Below are 18586 nucleotides of genomic sequence, written 5' to 3' on the forward strand. Positions count from 1 at the left end.
CCCTCTCCCCTTCTGTACAGAACTCTCACTCCATCCCAGGCAGGGTCTGCATGGGCGTGCCCAGGCTCCCTCTCCCCTTCTGTACAGAACTCTCACTCCATCCCAGGCAGGGTCTGCATGGGCGTGTCCCAGCTCCCTCTCCTCTTCTGTACAGAACTCTCACTCCATCCCAGGCAGGGTCTGCATGGGCGTGCCCAGGCTTGCTGCCCTCTTTCTAGTAGCTCCACTTGAGTGTGCTTGCTGCAAGTGGCCCTGGATTGCGGGTCAGTGCAGGCGTGTGCAGTTGTGTCCTTCACAGGTACTGGGCAGTGTGGGCCTCACCATACTGTGGTAAATGGTGTTGCTCCCAGCTGTTCCTGCGGGAGCAAGGTTATGGGTCTTATAATATCGCAGGAGAAAAATTAGGCTGGTGGGTCATTTTTCAAGAGCATTTCTATAATTGCAAATACTATTAAGCTTATTTTAAGAGGCACTAATTATTTTTTCTGTGATGTCATTTATATCTTATTAAATAAAACATGATGAATTAAAATTCCCTCCTATGAAAGCACCCATTGTTTTCCTGAGTCATTCTCCTGTGGACATGCTTTATCCCCTGCATGTGTGACCGGCTCCCCACTGTTCCTCATCTTGCCTCCCCCTTACTGTAAGGCAGTTTGAGGTTAGCCATTTGTATAGACCTGTGTGTGGTATTAAATTGAATTAGCATATTAAATCGACCACACTAATTGGTCAGTTTAGCATTTGGGCTGTTTCCAGTTTTTCCCATTTTAGGAGATGTTCGACAGATGCCACTTAGGGAAGGACCTCACCCCAGTAGACAGGAAGTGGTGATGTGGCTGCTGACATCACTGCAGCAGACAGGAAGTGGTAATGTGGCGGTTGACATCACCACAGCAGACAGGAAGCAGAGGGCTCACATTGGTACCAGAAGTGGGTACCATCTTCAAGACCCACCTCTTTTCCTTAGACTGTATTCTAAAGGTTCCATAACTCCCCACACTTGCCATACATGGGGACCTAGTGCTAAACACATGATCATGTGGGGGACATTTCTTTCTTTCTTTTTTTTTTTTATATCCAAAATGTGTTTATTGGGAAGGTTCCCACTCATCTTGAATCAGGGGCTTTCAGTGCTGCTTCCTCCTGAAGGAGCATCCTTCTGTCAGCCTTGCTTTTCCACCTGTAGGCTGACAGAGGACAGTGGAGTAGCCAACACACAAGACTACCCTTTGTGCATGGCTAAAGACCGTGGTGATTTTATAGCATCCTGGGCATTTCACATCCATAAAGTAGGAATTGGGGCTCTCACCAGGCGCTTTTTCTTGTGTTTCCTCTTGTCCTCTTCTGGGGAGAGATGAAGGAGACCCTTTGCAAGAGGCATGTTTTTGTGGGGAGGTTGTCACCTCCGGAAAGGCCGGACATTTCATACTAAAGCAGTGACATTAGTTCTTTGAAACTGCTTTTGAATAAAGCCGGGGAGGGGAGGGCCCAGAGGCCGTGCTATGTGGTGCAGTGTGAGTGTTTTCAGCACAGTCCTGTGAGCTCCTCTTCACATTCCAGTCTTTGAACTTCTCTTTGCATCCTGACATGGTGTCTCCAGGAAGTAGTTCTCAACCTGTGGGGCCTTTGTTAGGGTGGTCTAACACCTTTCACAGGAGTTGACCAAGACCATCAGAAAACACAGCTGTTTACATTATGATTCATAGCAGTGGTGAAATAACAGTTATGAAGTAGCAACAAAAATAATTTAAGAGCCGTGGGTTTTTCCCACATCCTGAGGAACTGTAACAAAGGGTCGCGGCATTAGGAGGGCTGAGAAGCACTGCTCCAGGGCATCAGAGCGGCTCAGAGGCAGGCAGAGTAATTAGGTCCTGTTGTGGATTACTCACTGGCCTTCCATCTCTCCTGACCTCACTGGAGTTGTGTGGCGTGCACCGGCTCTAACCCTGATTTAAGTCTTCAGAGGCACTGGTTTGGAACATCAGTAACGGGAGGGCTCTGGTTCCTTCATGTGGTTGTTTGTGTTAGGAGTCAGCTTAGCCTTGAGCCCTGGCTCCATTCCTGGACGGTCTGTTTCTGGGTGACTTGCTCAGCGCCTGCCTGCGCCGGCTTCCCCACCTGTGTGGAAGAGGTCTTATCCACTGATGTGCACAGAGGAAGAAGGCCGTTGGAGGCTTGAGGCACTTGACGAGCCGCTGTGCGTGTTTTATGTTGAGCGCTTTTTTTTTAGCTGTAGTACTCTAGAGAAAAATGTATCCTATACATGGGATAGCGAGGCAGCGGTTCTACATGCCAAGCCTTTTCGGTTATGTGAGAACTGTTTAAGGTGCTTGGCAGTTGGCAGGTGGAAGGACATTTGTAAAACAGACACATTCCGTATAAAGAGAAAGTGGGGGAGACCCCCGTGAGCAGCTGGCCACATCGGTGGGCAAGTGGACCTGCTCAGGCAGCTGTTGCTTGGTGGCTGGAAGGGCTGTGTGGTACAGTCACACTGGGGTGGTGACTATCATAGGCTGGGCCCCCTCTTCTAACCCCTGACCTTAGCCTCCAGCTCAGGTGGCAAGATCTATACCGCAGGTGGCTTAGCGGTTTAAGGTACAGGTTCTGGCACTAGATTTGGGGGCCAGAGTGTGGTTTTGTTCCTAGCTAGTTAGGTAATCTTAGGTCTGATTTCCTAGCCTCTTGAAATTCCTTTATTTGTAAAATGGGAAAAAGAAAACTTGAATGACTAAGAGAGAGACCATGACAGACCATTTTTGCTGGTTCAGTAAGTACACTTTGTATGAAGATAATACATGTTAACTACCATCACTTTCTATTAATTAGGTTACTGAAAGCTTTTCTAATCAAAGGTGCATTCTAATAGCAACAAGACGAAGGATGAAAAGCTAGGCTCTTTCGGGCTCAGATGAGCACAGTCTGTTCTAAGTACCCAGTAAGAGTTCATGTGTGTGCACGCGCACGTGTGCATGTGTGTGTGTGTGTGTGTGTTACCAGCCCTGGGTGCATGGTGGTGAGACAGGAACACACTGAGCAGATTTAGCATTTGCTTATTCCTTTTGCTCAAAATTAACGACGTTGAGCATCTGCTGAGGTTCAACAGAGAGCAAGGACTGTGACCTGTGCAGAGCTTTCTTGGGCCCGTCTGCCACTCACTCCTGATGGGCAGCATTGCTGTCAGGTGCAGTCAAGGCTGTGGAGTCACATCTCTAAATAATTCATTGACTTCCTTCCAGCTGGGAGACAGATGTTAGAGAAGAGAAGACTACATTTACTTGAGAAGTCCCTTTGAAGGAAGTGTTTTGGGCTCTGGTATTGCAGAACACCACAGAAATAACTGCCTCAGAGTTCTAGGAGCCGGGAAGGCTAGGGTTGAGGGACTGTGCCTTCTGGCATGTCAGAACGCAGTGGAAGCCATCACATCACAGAGAGTGGGAGGAAAGGGGCAGTGGATCTGCTCTTGTAACAGACATGTTTAGTGCTACACCATGGATGAGGGCAGAGCCCTTGTAACCATTTAAAAAGTATTTAAATTTTTATGTGTCCAAATACTTTGCTTTTGTGTATATCTGTGCACCAAGTGTATTTCTTGTGCCCATGGAGGTCAGAAGAAGACATTGGATCCCTAGAACTTGAGTTCCTAAAAGTTGTAAGCCTCCACATGGGTACTGGGACCTGAATTTGGGTCTTTAGGAAAAGCCATAAATACCCTTAGCTGCTGCGCCATTTTGCCAGCCCCTGACCAGGTCCTAAGGGTGAACTCTCACCACTGCTGCTGTATCAGTCTCCCACACAGGAATTTAGAGAGACAGGGTCCAGGTCCTTGGGTCACTCTGGGAACACTTCTGTCTCTGCTCATCATGTTAGCTGTCTCTTGTGTGACAAATCATCTCCCAATTTGGTATTCCGAATCAACAAGTGTTTAGAATTTTCCATGCTTTCTATGTGAGCGAGGTGTCTGAGAATGGATTGGGGGTCTTTTGGGAGGTAGAGGTTGATTTGCTGGCCAGAGTTGTGTACTCAAAGGCTTGACTCAGACTGGGGGCTGGTGTCTTCTGTCTGTCTGTCTGTCCGTCTGTCAATAAGAGGCCTAGGGTCCTTAATCTGAAGGCTTCTGTAGGCTGTTCAGTGTGCCTCCCATAGAGAAAGAACATGCTCCAGACGGAGGTCTCGAGGTTTCTGTCTCCATGGAGAGCATGCTGTGTTCTGTGGATACACAGAGCAGTCCCAGCGGTATGGGAAGCAATAATACTAGGCTCCAGGGTCAGTGGAGACCATCTCAGAGGCTGCCCATCACCATCACCAGATTCAGCTTCCTCCTGAGGCTGCAGGGACCTTGAACATGCAGGGCCAATAGCACCTCTGTACCTTCCCAGAAAACCACATGGTTTTCTGAGGTCCTGAGGTATTGATTTCATATGACTTGGGTGCCAGGGAGTTTACCTAACCTGGTCTGCAAGTGGGAGCCTGGGAAATCCAGTGATGTGGTCTGAAGGCCTAGGTCCAGGTTGACAGCTAGGAGCCCCAGGGCAGGAGAGGACCACCCCTGGCTCCAGGAGTCAGGCTGAGAGACCACTGACCTTCCCTGGTTGTTTTGCTTGGCATCCTCAGTGCGAGGATGGCACCTAGTTGTTCTGATCAGGTCCCAGCCTTATTCAGATGCTGACTCTCCAGGAAACACCTTGGCACCGTGACCCCCGGTTAGACCCTCACACTCCACCATGGCTTGCCCTCTTCCACGCTAGTTTTACTCTGCTGCTTTATTCCTTGGCCACCATGATGGGGTCTAGGAAGGGTGAGTGGCTGATGTGTGTGGCTGATGTTCCTGACTGGACAGGAGGGACCTGGGAGTTGGCGGACCGCTGTTCCTTTGAGGGAATATTCTAACGCAGTGTGTAAGTGCACAGTGGGAGAGGGGCACAGCTCTTCCTGAGGATGGCACCCGAGCTGCTGAATCTAGCCTGCCTGAGCCGCTTTCACCTGCCATTCTTTGTTGCTTCATTCAGATTGTAGTTGGCTTTCTCTTAGTACTACCATGTTCTAACTAAGGGTTCATGCTTGTATGTTAGGGGCAAACAGTGGATTGTGTTTTTCTTTGGGCTTAAGTACTTCTGTCATCCTCTTGACAGTTAGCCCACGGGTGTAGACAAGCGTTCTGGAAGACAAACACAGTGAATTGTTTGTCAAGCATCATTTGGAGAGCTGCTTCCTGTCTCCTGTATAGGAGCTGCCTCTGACCCCATTGTCACTACTTCTCTCCTGTGCACTCCTGGTGCACTGAGGTGGTAAGGAGGTTAGCAGTGTGCCAGCTTCCCCAGCCTGCTTCCGCCTCTAGCTCTTCCTTCTCTCAGGAGTTTCATGGAGTGACACACAGCATCCACCTGTCCTCCTCATGTGGGCAGTGCCCCTCAACCAGGGAAGCATTAGCCAGGGGACTCTGCTCCTGAGGCTGTCACCTCCCATAACTTCTTCCCAAGTGATGTCAGTGTGCTCTGGCAGACAGAACCCAAGCTTGTTGCTATAACAGGGAGATCTGAGAGGGAGTCACTTTCCTTCCGTGCTGTTATTAGCCCTGGGCACTCTGGTAGCATCAGCGGGTCTCTCCATGACCTTCACTTTTTGAACGCCAGTGTGTTTCTCCTGTAGGCTTTCCACACAGAAGCATGGTGGCGTATGGTAGCAGCAGCCTGTGTAAGTCCCGAGGGGAAGAGGACTTACACACTCACTGCTACATTTTATCCCTGGAGGAGTCAATGGCCATGACCCAGAGCCCCACCAGGTGACTGCAGCAGGCAGTGAGCCTGGATGTCCCTGCCCTGATTTGCATTGCTAGGAGGTGTGACTGACTCCTCTTAGGTGATTTTGTCATTGTTTTGACCACATGAGCACCTAGAGGGAGGACGGGTTTATTGTGCTCACAGTTTCACAGCTCATTACGGGGAAGGCATGGTAGCAGGATTTCTCTCTTGTCCGCAGCAGAAGGGGCTGAGCCCAGACTCTCCTTCACCCATTCGCTAGCTGGGATCTACCTCCCCAGTGTCATATAGCACCGTGCACCCAGCCGGCCGGTAAATATTCAACCCTATCAGCCTGTGGGGCTTTTATAATTGGGTGTAATGGTGCTGTGTCCTCTGGCATCTGGCCTGGCATGGCTCATTCTTCTTGATGAAGTACCTTCCTTCTTGGTTGTTGCCTTGGTGGTTGATAGTTCTTGATTCTGGGGCTGATCTGGGTGTTGGAGTCCTTTTTTTGTCCATAGCATCTTGAAGCCTTTGGCATTGGCCTCCATTTGGAGGTCAGCTTCCTTGGGTGTTGCCGCCCTGCTTAGTCAGTATGTACCCTCTTATTTATTGTTTCTGCTGGGCTGGTGGCCAGTGAGATCTTCCACAGTGGTGTCTATGTGTGAGATTGAGGTCCTTATGACACACCTTACAGGGCATAGGCGTATGCAGGAAAGACAGACCAGGGACCTCAGAGCCCTGCTCAGATCCTGTCTGGCATCTCAGTCTGGTGAGATTTTGGGCTTTCAATGAAAGCTCTAAATCTCATATTGTCAGGAAGGCTCAAGCTCTGCCTTTTTCTGTTGGTCATTGGAGAACTATAGACTCTGATGTCTGGGACAAGGACATACGGGATATTCTGTATTGACACGTATCTGCCAAGCACTTAGTCCAGCGGGCTGACCTTCTCCTCCTTTTGGCTCTGGCTTGTGTCTATCAAAAGATACAGACTTTTAAAGCCAGGTATAGTGGTGTACACCTTTAATCCCAGCATTCAGGAGGCAGAGGCAGGTGGATCAGAATTTGAGGCCAGCCTGGTCTACAGATCAAGTTCCAGGACAGCCAGGTGAAATGGAAACTTAAGGGTTCTTTGGAAAGTCAGTTGTGTTGCTAAGGCAAACACGTGAAGGAATGTTTCATTGATGTGGACACAGGTGAAGGGCTAAGAAAGAGTCATGAAGGAAAGTTTAGCTGAAGCAGACACAGGAGAAAGGATGTTTTGCTAAAGCAAGCGTGTGAAAGGACACATGATGAAAGATTCTTCACTAACAATATGCATGTATTGGTTTGCTTTACATTGTGTAGTTGAGCTCCATTTGTCAGGACTTCATAGAGAGAAGTGCACCAAAACACTTCTGGTGATGTGCTGTGACTGCTTGAACTTCCACGGACTTGAACTGATTGGCAAGAGTGATTTTTGAGACAGAAGCATGGCTGAGCACGTGGAGGACACGTGCTGTTTGGAGGGTATAGAAAGGACTCACTTGTTCTTCCTTTGCTGATGTTCCCTTCGCTGAGAGAGGCACAGCTGAGAACTTTTCCTGGTGTTCCTGTTGGCCCTGTGCCTCCTGCTGACTTGTGCCCAGGCTGAGGCCTGGCTGTCTCTGCACTGCCGCTGACTGTGTTTGCTACCCCAACTCTACCAAATTGGAGTGCTGGTCTACCTGTGAAGTGTCTGTGAGGAGATCAAACTGCCACTGCTAACCTGTGAACTGAACTGCTGATTTCCAGATAACACAGATGGGAGTTGCTCCAAAGAACCTTTCTAAACAGGTCCATAACCCTGCCCCCCTCCCCCCCATATCCTTTCCTTTTTACTACCTCTCGTGGGTGGTGGGCTATAAGGGAGGTTAAAGTGTTTAAGAACCATCATTAAAAATAGGATTTGAAAAAATTAAAGTTATACAGGAATGACGGAAACTGAACCAGTGAGCAGAAAGGCACCAGCTCAGGTTTAACATAGCTAATTTGGTCAAGGTAATCCCATCTCCTCCCCAGCATGAGTGCTGCAGGGTTCTTGGACTTGCTTGTTACCTGACCCAGGACTGTTCTGCTCACCTTTTGGGAAGTGAGGCTTTCTGGAAATCCTTCAGCCTTCTACTTCAGCTTCAGTTAGTGAGAGCCATTATTCCACTGCCTTCCCTAAGGGCAGTGAGGTGGCCATGGCACTCCTGCTGTGAAGGAGACCTGTTTCTCTACATCTCCCCCCTTTCCTTGCAATTGGCTTTATTATCAGGCTTGATCTTCTCTCATGGTGACTGGTGGGTCTGTAACCACATAACCATGGCTTTGCTGTGCCCAGCCCCTTCACCCCATCTCCCCAGCAGCAGGCATCTCTTGCTTGCAGGCCTGGCTCACACACTCCCTGTATCCAGGAGGTGGCGTCCTTTCCTTTCTGAACTGCAGGAATGAGGGTGGGCTGGAGAGGATCTCCCTTGATGGGCAGCAGTGACTGCAGATGTCCATGGTGGTTCCTCCCCATCCCACTTTGGTTCTTTAGATGTCCGAAGTTAACGTGTTATGCAGTGGTGCTGGGTCGACAGCCCTCAGTGGAATTGATGGGATGTGAGCCGCTGCGCTACTTCCTCTCAGCTCTCTGTGGTTTTATCCCACAGACTGTGACCTCTAGTGACCTTGTTAGTCATCTATTTTGCCATCTTTGGGCTTCATGCTAGCAGATTGGCTGTTCCTTTTTTGTAAACATTCTTGGTGACACTCCTAATGTCCATAGCTAATATAACATACATATAACACAGATGATTTAGGAAGCTAGTCCATAGTTTATGTGAAAGAGAAATGAGCAAGAAGCCATTCTGCATTGGCTAGGAACTTGCTAGGAAAGAGTGACCCACAGCTTGTAAAGCACTAGAGAGGGAGGACCAGAGTGGTTATTTATAACAAATGTGGAATGAAAATGCAGAGTGCAGCAGACCCCAGCGGAGAGGTGGGGCCTTCAGCATCTGTGAGAGGAGACTGCAGGGTCAGATTCTACACCAGTCTTCTACAGATGGCCCTGTGCACTGCCTCAGCCTCTTGGAAGGGATGGTGTCTTCAGCCTCCTCTACATTTTGGCCTGACTGATGCCAGGCATGCCTACTTATGCCACACCTGAAGGGGGCAGCACTGTCACGGAGAACCCTCGCCTCAGCCCTTTCCCTTGTCCCTTTTCTCAGGACCATCGGCCAAAATGCTGCAGAATGTCTACTTAGTCACCCTGTTGACCTGACCCCACATGACCTGAGCACCTGCTGTGTGTCCAGTCCCCTCCCTCTGCCTCCCTCATCCAGGCTACTGGACGCTTTACTAGTTTGATGTGATGAGCCGAGGGTCCTGCCTTTGCTCAGCTGCAGCCCCTGGTCCTTCACTTGCAGCAGAGAAATCCACGTATAAGTTGGGACTTGTGTGTTAGGCCCAAGCATCAGGACAGAGGAAGATGCCCTAGTGGAAACTGGTCACCTGCAGTCTGGTGCTGCCCGAGTTCTTCCAGTCTCCATAGTTTACCTGTTCACTTGTTGACTCTTCAGAGAGCAGCTGCTTTGTGTTAAGCGTTATTGGTTAGAAATAAACAGCATGGCTGAGTGAGCCTAGATGCTAGAATTGAAGAGGGTGGGTGGGTGAGGGTGTATAGGCACAGATGTTAACCGTTTGGCTGACTGTTTCTGTGCTTCAGTTATGGTTAGGTGTAGGTGTGGCATGATGTAGGGCAGGGGTGGAAGAGTTTTGCCTCAGTTTACTTTAGTCTTTGGGTTTTGTTTTTTGTTGTTTTTGTTTGTTTTTTGTTTTTATTTTTGGCAGAAGCTTGGTAGATAGCCCAGGTTGTTCGTAATGTTGTTGAACTAGTGTCTAGCCCAGGCTGGCCTTGAACTCAAGAGTCACATTGCCACAGCCTTGAAAGTATTAGGATTCCAAGTGTGCGCTTCCATTGTCAGCTCTGTGTGAGGCTGGGGTAGAGGGAGGCACCCCAGGTACCCATTTAAGGAAATACTTATTCACACAGCAGCCTCTATTCTGGGTGGATGTGGGATTCCAGATGGCCACTTGTGCCTAATGCTTCTCCTCTGGAAAGCCAGGGTGAAACCGTCTCACCCTTGTAGATTTTTTGCAAGAGCTAACGCTGATATATGTCAACCAGAGGCCCCTGCAGGTGTCCTTAGCCAGAGCTGGCACCATGAAAGTAATTTCTTCCTACATCTCAAGGCTACAGTCACTTTTTGGAGTTCATCTGGCTTGTTGTTGCTCAGGCATAACTAATGTTCTAATAAAGAATTCTCTGGGTTGAAGTGCTAATCGTGCTGCTTAGCCCTGTTTAGTCACCAGGGGAAGCTTATAGAACTAGTAGGTCCAGGCCACCTTCCAGACTAGTGAGGGCAGGCTCTCTCCAGGTGATTCCAGCCTGCAGCCAAGATCGACAGCTGGTGCCCAGATGTTCATGTGCTGCCGGGTACCCAGTGCTGGAGGTGTTCATGTGCTGCCGGGTACCCAGTGCTGGAAGTGTTCTCATTCTGCTTCAGCAGGCTGAGCTGATTGTGGGCATGTCTGGGGTTCTCCTGGGGACGCTCATTGGTCCCCATTCCAGGAAGGTGAAGGTGTTTGGTATTTTATTTTTTTCTTTTTTTGTTTTTTTTTTCTTTTTTAGTTTTTTGAAACAGGGTTTCTCTGTGTAGCCCTGACTGTCCTGAAACTCAACTCTGTAGACCAGGCTGGCCTCGAACTCAGAAATCCGCCTTCCTCTGCCTCCCAAGTGCTGGGATTACAGGTTTGCGCCACCACGCCCGGGTGGTGTTTGGTATTTTTATTTTAGAACCAAATAGAGAGTCAATTTGTTATTGTAATTTCTTTCGGAAGCGTTGGCATTTTTTATTTTTGCTTAAGTTTTTATTTTCAAGTAAGCTATAAACCACTTGAGGGATGGCTTTTTGTTTGTTTACTGATATGTGTGAACTTCAGCCTGTGCCTGCTCATGCTTTGCTCTGTCAGTACTGCATTGCATGCTCACAGGTTAAAGTTGCACACCTGCATTCTGTGGTGGAATTCTTTTTAAGGCAGGTTCTTACTATGTGGTCTAGTCTGGTCTTCGATTCTGATCCTCCTGCCTCAGCTTCCCCAGTGCTAGGATGACAGGTATGTGCTGTCAGGCTCAGCTAGAGCAGAATTTTCTGTCATCTCAGGCTAGTTGACACTTCTTGAGAAAGTTTTTATTTCTGTGTTTTAAAAAAATTATCTTGCAATTGTAAAAGCTGTGGAACAAACCCCAAATGGGAGGAGTCCCAAATCCCACGGACCCAACATAATCACTATCTTCATTCTTAGTCCATTAATTTTCTAGGCTTAGATTTTACCACCTTTAGTTGTGTGTTGCAATTTCTCTGTCATGTGTTTTATATTTTCTTCTGTTTCTATGCCGATTTCAGATTGTGTTTAAGTAGTCCCCTCCCTAGCATATGAAGAAGGCAAGTGTGACTGATAGTCCTTACATGTGAGGACAGAAGATTTCCTAACGACACCGGTGCACTTGGGTACAGTCTCTGCTAGCGCTTTAGTTTGTATTTGGAGGGGACTGGCAAGATGGCTCAGGTGAAGGAGCTCTTCGTTGAGCCTGGTGACCTAAGCTTAATCCCCGGATCTCATGTGGTGGGAAGGGAGAGTGAACTCCCACATGTTGTCCTCTGACCTCTACACATGCTCTGGCACACATGTCTTCACACACATACATACAGATTATTGCTGATGAGGCATTTATGTCAGGTGTCTTCAGGTTCATACTCACTTTACAGAATCTGATCCAGTAGTATACAGCAGCTTTGAAGGAAGTCAACAGTGTTTCTCAGAGTCAGCTCCAGTTACTTGCACAGGGGGTTGCTGTGTCTGGATACACCCCTGTTTATCACCATGTTATTTTACTTCTTCCTGAGTTCTTAGAGTGTATCACAAACATACTGGTTTTCATAAAGTTGTTCATTTATTAATTTTTTCCAAAAATATTTGCTTCCACTTGATTCATAGAGTACAGTTGCCGTAGTAGAATGTCCGAGCATTTCTGAAGGCTCATGATTTGTGCTACAGTTGGGATGGAGTTTTCCCTTGAGGGGCCATACATAGGAAATGGGATCCTCAGTATGGTAGTGTTAGGAGAGGATATGTTTGGAGGGGCCTGCTGGGAGGGCCCTGCTTTGCTGAGCTGCCCCTGAAGAGGTTAAGGTAGCTTTGTAGAGACTCCCTCCCATCTCTATCTCTCCTGACACTTTTAGCAGGAAGCTACCCCTGAACTTGCTTTAAGATATGATTTCCTAACCAGGCAATGTACATCTGCAATCCTAGTACCAGGAGCCTCAGGCAGGAAGATTGCAAATTCTAGGCCAGCCTGGGCTATATAGTAAGTTGATCAAACCCGGGATATGTGATATCCTCTTTGAAAACAACAAAACCAAAAAGCAAGTTGAACGGTTAGTGGTGGCACATACCTTTAATCCCAGCACTTGGGAGGCAGAGGCAGTCGAATTTCTGAGTTTGAGACCAGCCTGGGCTACAGAGTGAGTTCCAGGACAGCCAGGGCTACACAGAGAAACTCTGTCTCGGAAAAACAAACAAACAAACAACAAAAAAGAAGGTACTTGCTGTGTCACCTCAGCGCTGTGTCACCACAGAGCTGTGTCACCTCAGAGTTGTGTCACCTCAGCCCTGTGTCACCTCAGCCCTGTGTCACCTCAGAGCTGTGTCACCTCAGCCCTGTGTCACCTCAGTGCTGTGTTGCAGCAGTGCAAAGCAAATTAATACAATCTTTTTGCATAGGGTCTTACTGTAACCACAGTCTCAGAGCAGGCTGTGAGCGGACTTAGTTCACTGTGAGGCTAAAGCTGTGTGGCATGCCACAGTGTTTGCAGTACTTTGCAGTCACATGAGTGCTGAGTCTACATCCACTTTCATGAGATGGTCGGTGCCTTCTGTAACTAAGATCCTTGTGTCACAGTTTCCTCTGTTTCTTTGGTGTGTAATCTCAGGGATGCCATAGTCAAGGCCCAGGGCTGTAGTGGTTCAATCTGTATAGCTTCCTTAGCCCACCAAGTAGGGCATACTCACTACAGCCTGTGCTGGCACTGCCTGCTTCACCTCTGCTTGACTCCTGATCTCGTGTCTTAGAAGGTGGAGTTTGCTAAGATTCCCTCCGAGGAAGGACGGTGGAGAGGCCAAACTCTTGAACATTGTCTCTTGACCTGAAAATTTGCAAGTTTCTTCTCAAACAAAAGAAGCAGTGAGGCTCTCTCGGAGGGGAGGGTCAGTGTGGGCTTCCTGGGTTCTTCTCCATGTGAAACAATGGAGCATAGCGTTGTCGGGAGAAGGGCAGGTAGGCACTGCCCAAGCAGTCTCAGGCGTGGAGAAAGCAGTGTGATGTCTGTTTGTTTGCTGATTCTAAATTGTTCTCTCAGACTCAGGCTTTGTTGAAGAACTGGAATTCGGGGGGAATGAGCCGGAAGTTGTGTTTGTGTGAGTGTCTGCCTTTGGATGCATGTCCTCACGTTATGTATGTGAGCATCAGACCTGTCAGTACCCAGTACAGGTGGTCCCCACAAACGCCACACCAGCATCTAGTCTAGGCAGTTCATCAAGACCTGGGAAGCCTGCAGCTGTTCCAAGAGGAGTGGGAGAGTTGTTTCTGAAACATCTCTGTCCCACGCGAAAATGCAGACACAGGGGAGAGACAATCACTGGAGCCGGAGATACGGAGATACGAGCCAGCCTCATTAACAGCTTGTGCTTGTTATTCTCCGGGGAGGGAAACTTGGTCACTTCATTAGTGTTTCATTGAGATGCCTTTCCTAACGGGCAGCAGGGAAGATCTAGAGGATGGAATTAAATGTACAGAGCAGTGTGGAGGGATGACAGAGATCCCTGAGAAGGTGACCCATGGGGTGATGTTGCTGCTGCAGAAACAGTGAGAACGAGGGCTGGAGGTTCTTGCTGGGACCACTGAGCTCTTCCTCTGCCCCAAGAGAAGGCAACATATGCAACCTGCTTTTTCTCAGAAAGTAATTTTTCAAATCTTTCCAGTACAGTTTGGCTCACAAGGTGGCAATTTCCGTGTCACTGACATGAAGCCTGGGTCTTAAATATAGTCAGCATGTGAGTGCCCTGCAGGCAGTGACAGTGGCAGTATGACATCACTGCCAAGCCGCTTCTTGTTATTTTGGAGCCAAAGCGTGAGCAACAGGAAGCCTGGCAGAGGGAGAGATTTTTGGGCACAGCAGCCATGTGCTTTAAAGAGGGACAACTGTCAGGTCTAGTGGCTCTGGAATTTTGCAGACTTTGTGTGCTGCAAAGTTTGCATTCACAGCTTTGCATGAAGTGGAGCTGAGGCTCAGACATACTAGACTTTGCTCTCCCGCTAGCGTCCTCCAAGTGCGGTCTGCTTTCTTTGACACAGATGGACCTTTCTTCAGATGCTTTTTCTTTAGAAGATGCAAACTTAACCTCACTGAATGCTCAGCTCCAAGGCCAAAATCAACTTGGAGGTCCCAGAAAATTGCCTGCTTGGCTTTAAAAATCCCAGTGAACCACTTGGGAATGCCAAGGTGTGTGTGTGTGTGTGTTTGTGTAGATGGTCTGCTAAGGAAATGCTAAGGAATAACTTGGGGACTTGAGGTGCCCTCTTCTGTGGGCTCTATAACTTTCTAGTTCCCAGAGAACCGTGGCAGCATCACCTGGGAGAGAAGGGTCCAATACTTCCTGCTCTTTGTGACTTATGAACTTTAAGTTTACATCATACTGCAAATGGACCATAGCAATCTAGTTCCTAACAGACCTTCACATGAGCTCTCTGGCACAGGCATGCATGCATGTTCATACACATACCCCACATAAATAATAAGTGTAATTAAAAAAAACTCACACAGGGCTGGGCATGTGGTGAATGTCTGTAATTCCAGTACTTAGGATACTGAGGTAGGCGGATTCTGAAATTGAGGCCAGCCTGGGCTACAGAAGAGACTCTGTCTCAGAAATCCAAGGACTATGAAGAGTGCTTGCTCCTGTGGGAGTCAGAAGTCTGACGTGTAGAGAAGCTTCACCCTGGAACCCAGCCTCCTGGGTTTCTTGTGATGGGCACCAAGGAGCTCTTCCTCATGCACTGAGCGCTCAGACACTCTGCTGAGGCAGATTTCGCTGCACCCTTGCGGTTTTCCTCACTGTTTCTTTGTCTTTCAAACTCCACAGAGCAGCTCCTCCTCACTGCGTCTTTTGTGCTGCTCTTTTTGGTCTATGTGGTATTTTTCATCTTGTACATTTCTGCCTTTGTGCTCCCCTGGTCAGGGGCTTTGTCTAATTTGGTCAGTGATGAGCCTTCTCAGGCAGGATGTCGCATAGGCACTGGGACGCTGGAGGAGTTGTAGAGTGAGTTAGCATCTGAACACTTGTCCCTTGTTTGTTGTTCTGCTCTATTTTGGCTTACATTTCAGGTCTAGGATAGCTGCTGAATTCCCTGATACTGCATCTGTCTTTAGGCCAAAGGAAGACAGAATCAGAGGTGGGAAATGTGTCTCAGAGCTGGAGATTTAGTGCAGTGAGAAGTGCTAAGCATGCATGAGGCTCTGGGTTCAAATCTCAACACAGCATAAAAAAAGTGTTGTCGTTGTCATCGCCGCCACCTCCTCCTCCTCCTCCTCCTCCTCCTCCTCCTCCTCCTCCTCCTCCTCCTCCTCCTCCTTCTCTCTCGTTTTTTGGATTTGGTTTTTTCACAACAGGGTTTCTCTGTATAGCCCTGGCTGTCCTGGAACTCAGTCTGTAGACCAGGCCCTCCTCCTCCTCCTTCTCATTCCCCTTCCCCTTCTCCTCCTTTTGTCTTCCTCTGTAAGGCTCAACCAGTCTTATCTTACTGAGTGGACCACACGGAGATGGAAATTGATGCAAAATGCACGAGGAATTTTTATTAAAATAAACTAGCATGCTAGGACCGCTTTGCATAAGAAGAGAGAGCGACCCACACTCCGGGCTGCACAGGCCTTATATTCTGTTCTCGGGCAGCCACCATTAGGCACAGTGTGATTGGCAGAACAGTGTTACCTTTAAATTAATTGGTTGATAGGGATGAGGTAGGTGGCCAACGTGGTCAGTCCTTCAGAATGCGTCCTTACCCTTAGGTCGGTCTCCCCCTCCCCTTTGTGGTCTGAGCCACTGACCTTAGCCTCTGACTTTTCTAAAGTTCCAGAGTTAACTCTTTGACCTCCTCTCCCTCCTCTTCCTACCTCCTCCTCCTTCTTTAGAAACATATTTACTTTTATTTTCTCTATATTCGCCTGAATGTACATATGTGCACCATGTGAGTGCCCAGTGCCCAGTAAGGCAGAGGAGGGCATCAGATGCTCTGCAACTGGAGCTACAGATGTTGTAAATCACCACGTGGATGTTGGGAACCAAACCTGAGTCCTATAGCATGCGCAGCCAATGGTCTTAGCCAGTGATCCATCTCTTTAGCACCAAGTTCTTTATGCTAAATTTAAAAAGTATTGTGTATGCATGCATGTGTGTGTACACATACCTATGTGTGTGCATGCATGCGTGTATGTGTGTACACGTGTATGTGTGTGTCTGTGTATGTGAGAGAGCACATGTGGAGGTCAGAGACCATCTTCCTGGAGTCAGTTCTCTCCTTCCATCACGTGATCCTTGGCAGCAGTCATGGTTGCACGTGCCTGGTGATCCATTTCATTAACCCACATCATCTTTTGAGGAGGTTGCAGTTCTGCTTGTCTTCCCTTCTCAGAGGCCTGAGACTGCCTGATGGGGTTACTGCTGTAGAGTAGAGAATGTCAGTGTAAATGAGAAGGGGATTTTGGTGGACAGTGATCTGTACCCTCTGCCAGGCACATAGCGACTACTCATGCGAAAAGTTCACTTGGCTGTGATGTAGTACTGGGAACAGTGCTGTGAGTTCTGTGTGTAAGATTGTCACCACAATGGCTGTCAGGGGTTCACAATCAGCTTTGCCTTAAATGTTTGCTCACTTTGTGTGTGACCTTGTACAAGTGAGCTTGCCTCTGTTTATTTATGTGCCAAGACAGGGTCTTGCTGTGTACTCCAGGGGAATGTGTGATCGTGTGGCTTCAGCCTTCCAAGTGCTGGGGTCACAGGTGCTCAGCACCATGCCCATCCTTGGTGCTTTAAATTTACAAAATAGGTTCAGCAGTCAGAAGGAGTGTCACCCATGGTGGGAAGTGAAGTGAGACCCGCAGACCGTGAGGCTGGTTAATAGGTAATATGTCATCCACGAGTCTTCACTGCTGCCTTTACTTGAGGATGGCTTCTGTGTAAGGACATTCTTCGAGAAGGCCAACAGGAACATTCCAGACAGATAGGGCAGCCTCTGAGAAGGAGAGAGGCACAAAAGAAGAGGCTATCCTGAAGCCACAGGTAGCTTCTAGGACTGTAGCACAGAATACCAGGGTGCATCTGGGGAGTGAGGAAGGGGACCTGGGGACAGTTCCACATGTCCTAGTGAATAGTTGGGTGTGTGTTAGTGAGCTGTGACAGACACTAGAGAAAAGGAAGAAGGGAGATCTACCTTGGCTCCTTGGTATCAGTTTTGTCCATGGGTATGGCCCCATTGCTTTGGGTCTGAGATGGATGTCTGAAAGCAGAGAGGTAGTAGAAGGCTGGGCACAAGGTATAATCTTTAGGGCCATGTCCCCTGTAGCCTGACTTCTCTACCCTGCCCTTGTCCCCTGGTTTCCACACCATGCCCGGGAGTGCCATCAGATTACAACTCTATATGAGAATCAGTCAGTAACAGAGCAGGGCAGAGACTTGGGCTCTGTTATCTTCAGAAACTCCCCAGACAGCACTCCAGGAACAAAGCCTTCAGCAGTGAGTTTTATGGGGCCTTTCATATATAAACCATGGTGGGATCTGGGTCTGTGAACAGTAGGAATAGTGAAGGCCTTCAAAGAGGCATAACAGTGTTCTGATCTGATCTGAGCCCAGGTCTCCCTCTATACATTCCTGGTCCTGAATGGAAGGAAGATAGTCTAAGGGCAGAAGAGGAGGTCGGGCGGGACGGTGAGTAACTCCCACAGGAGAGTCCTAGCTTAAAGCAGGATTGAAGCATTCTAGAGGATAGGGGTGGAACCTACAGCTAAACCCTGGTTTGGGTTGGGTGGCTCTTGGATTAGGCTCTGTCTCCCTAAAAGATCTGTTGTCTGAGTTAAACGTGGGCTACAAAGCATAGGAGGCAGTGCCACAACTTTAGAAGCACAGCCCCTGCGGCATGGTGTTACGGCCAAAATGGTGGCTGATGAGCGAGTTTTTGCTTGATTAGCACCTCTTCTGCCATAGTCAGACCTTTGTAATTGCTAAGGTCACAGTGCAGTGCCAGGAGGCCCCAGGCTGTGAGGAAGTAGCTGTTCCTGGGTCACTGGCTGGGCCTTAGCCTGTGATTTGGGCTCATTTGTGTAAATTGAGGCTAATTTATCTTGACTACTTTATCTACAGGAGGAATTACCTGCCACATAAGAGATGATGATGGGAAGGTTGGATGGAAGATGTGGCAGGGCAGACTGTTTCCCTCATTGCTAACGGGCATGCGACTTTGGCTTGATCCAGGCCAAGATAACTTTTCTTGACTACCTAGCTATTTGGTTACTTAAAAAAAAATACTTGGAGAGTGCGAGATGCTGGTTATTGACACTAGGGCCTAAACATGATAGGTAAGCTCTCTCCTAAGGAGGAATATCCCTAACCCCCAGCAGTTAGTATTTCTCCCTACTGCTTGGGTTTTTGCTGAGGACTGTCTTCAGCACATTCGGATGGGCTGGCTT

General features: G+C 48.4%; 1 protein-coding gene and 1 pseudogene across 4 annotated transcripts in view; one reads left to right on the forward strand and one right to left on the reverse strand.

Moving 5' to 3' along the window:
• The window catches only part of Snx29 (sorting nexin 29), a 397982-nt gene that overhangs the window by 118408 nt on the left and 260988 nt on the right, over positions 1-18586 (forward strand). The window lies entirely within an intron of this gene.
• Positions 1071-1384, reverse strand: LOC127695493 (40S ribosomal protein S27-like; annotated as a pseudogene).

The sequence above is a fragment of the Apodemus sylvaticus genome, chromosome 10 (genome assembly GCF_947179515.1).
Source record: "Apodemus sylvaticus chromosome 10, mApoSyl1.1, whole genome shotgun sequence".
In the NCBI taxonomy this organism is placed as follows: Eukaryota; Metazoa; Chordata; class Mammalia; order Rodentia; family Muridae; genus Apodemus; species Apodemus sylvaticus.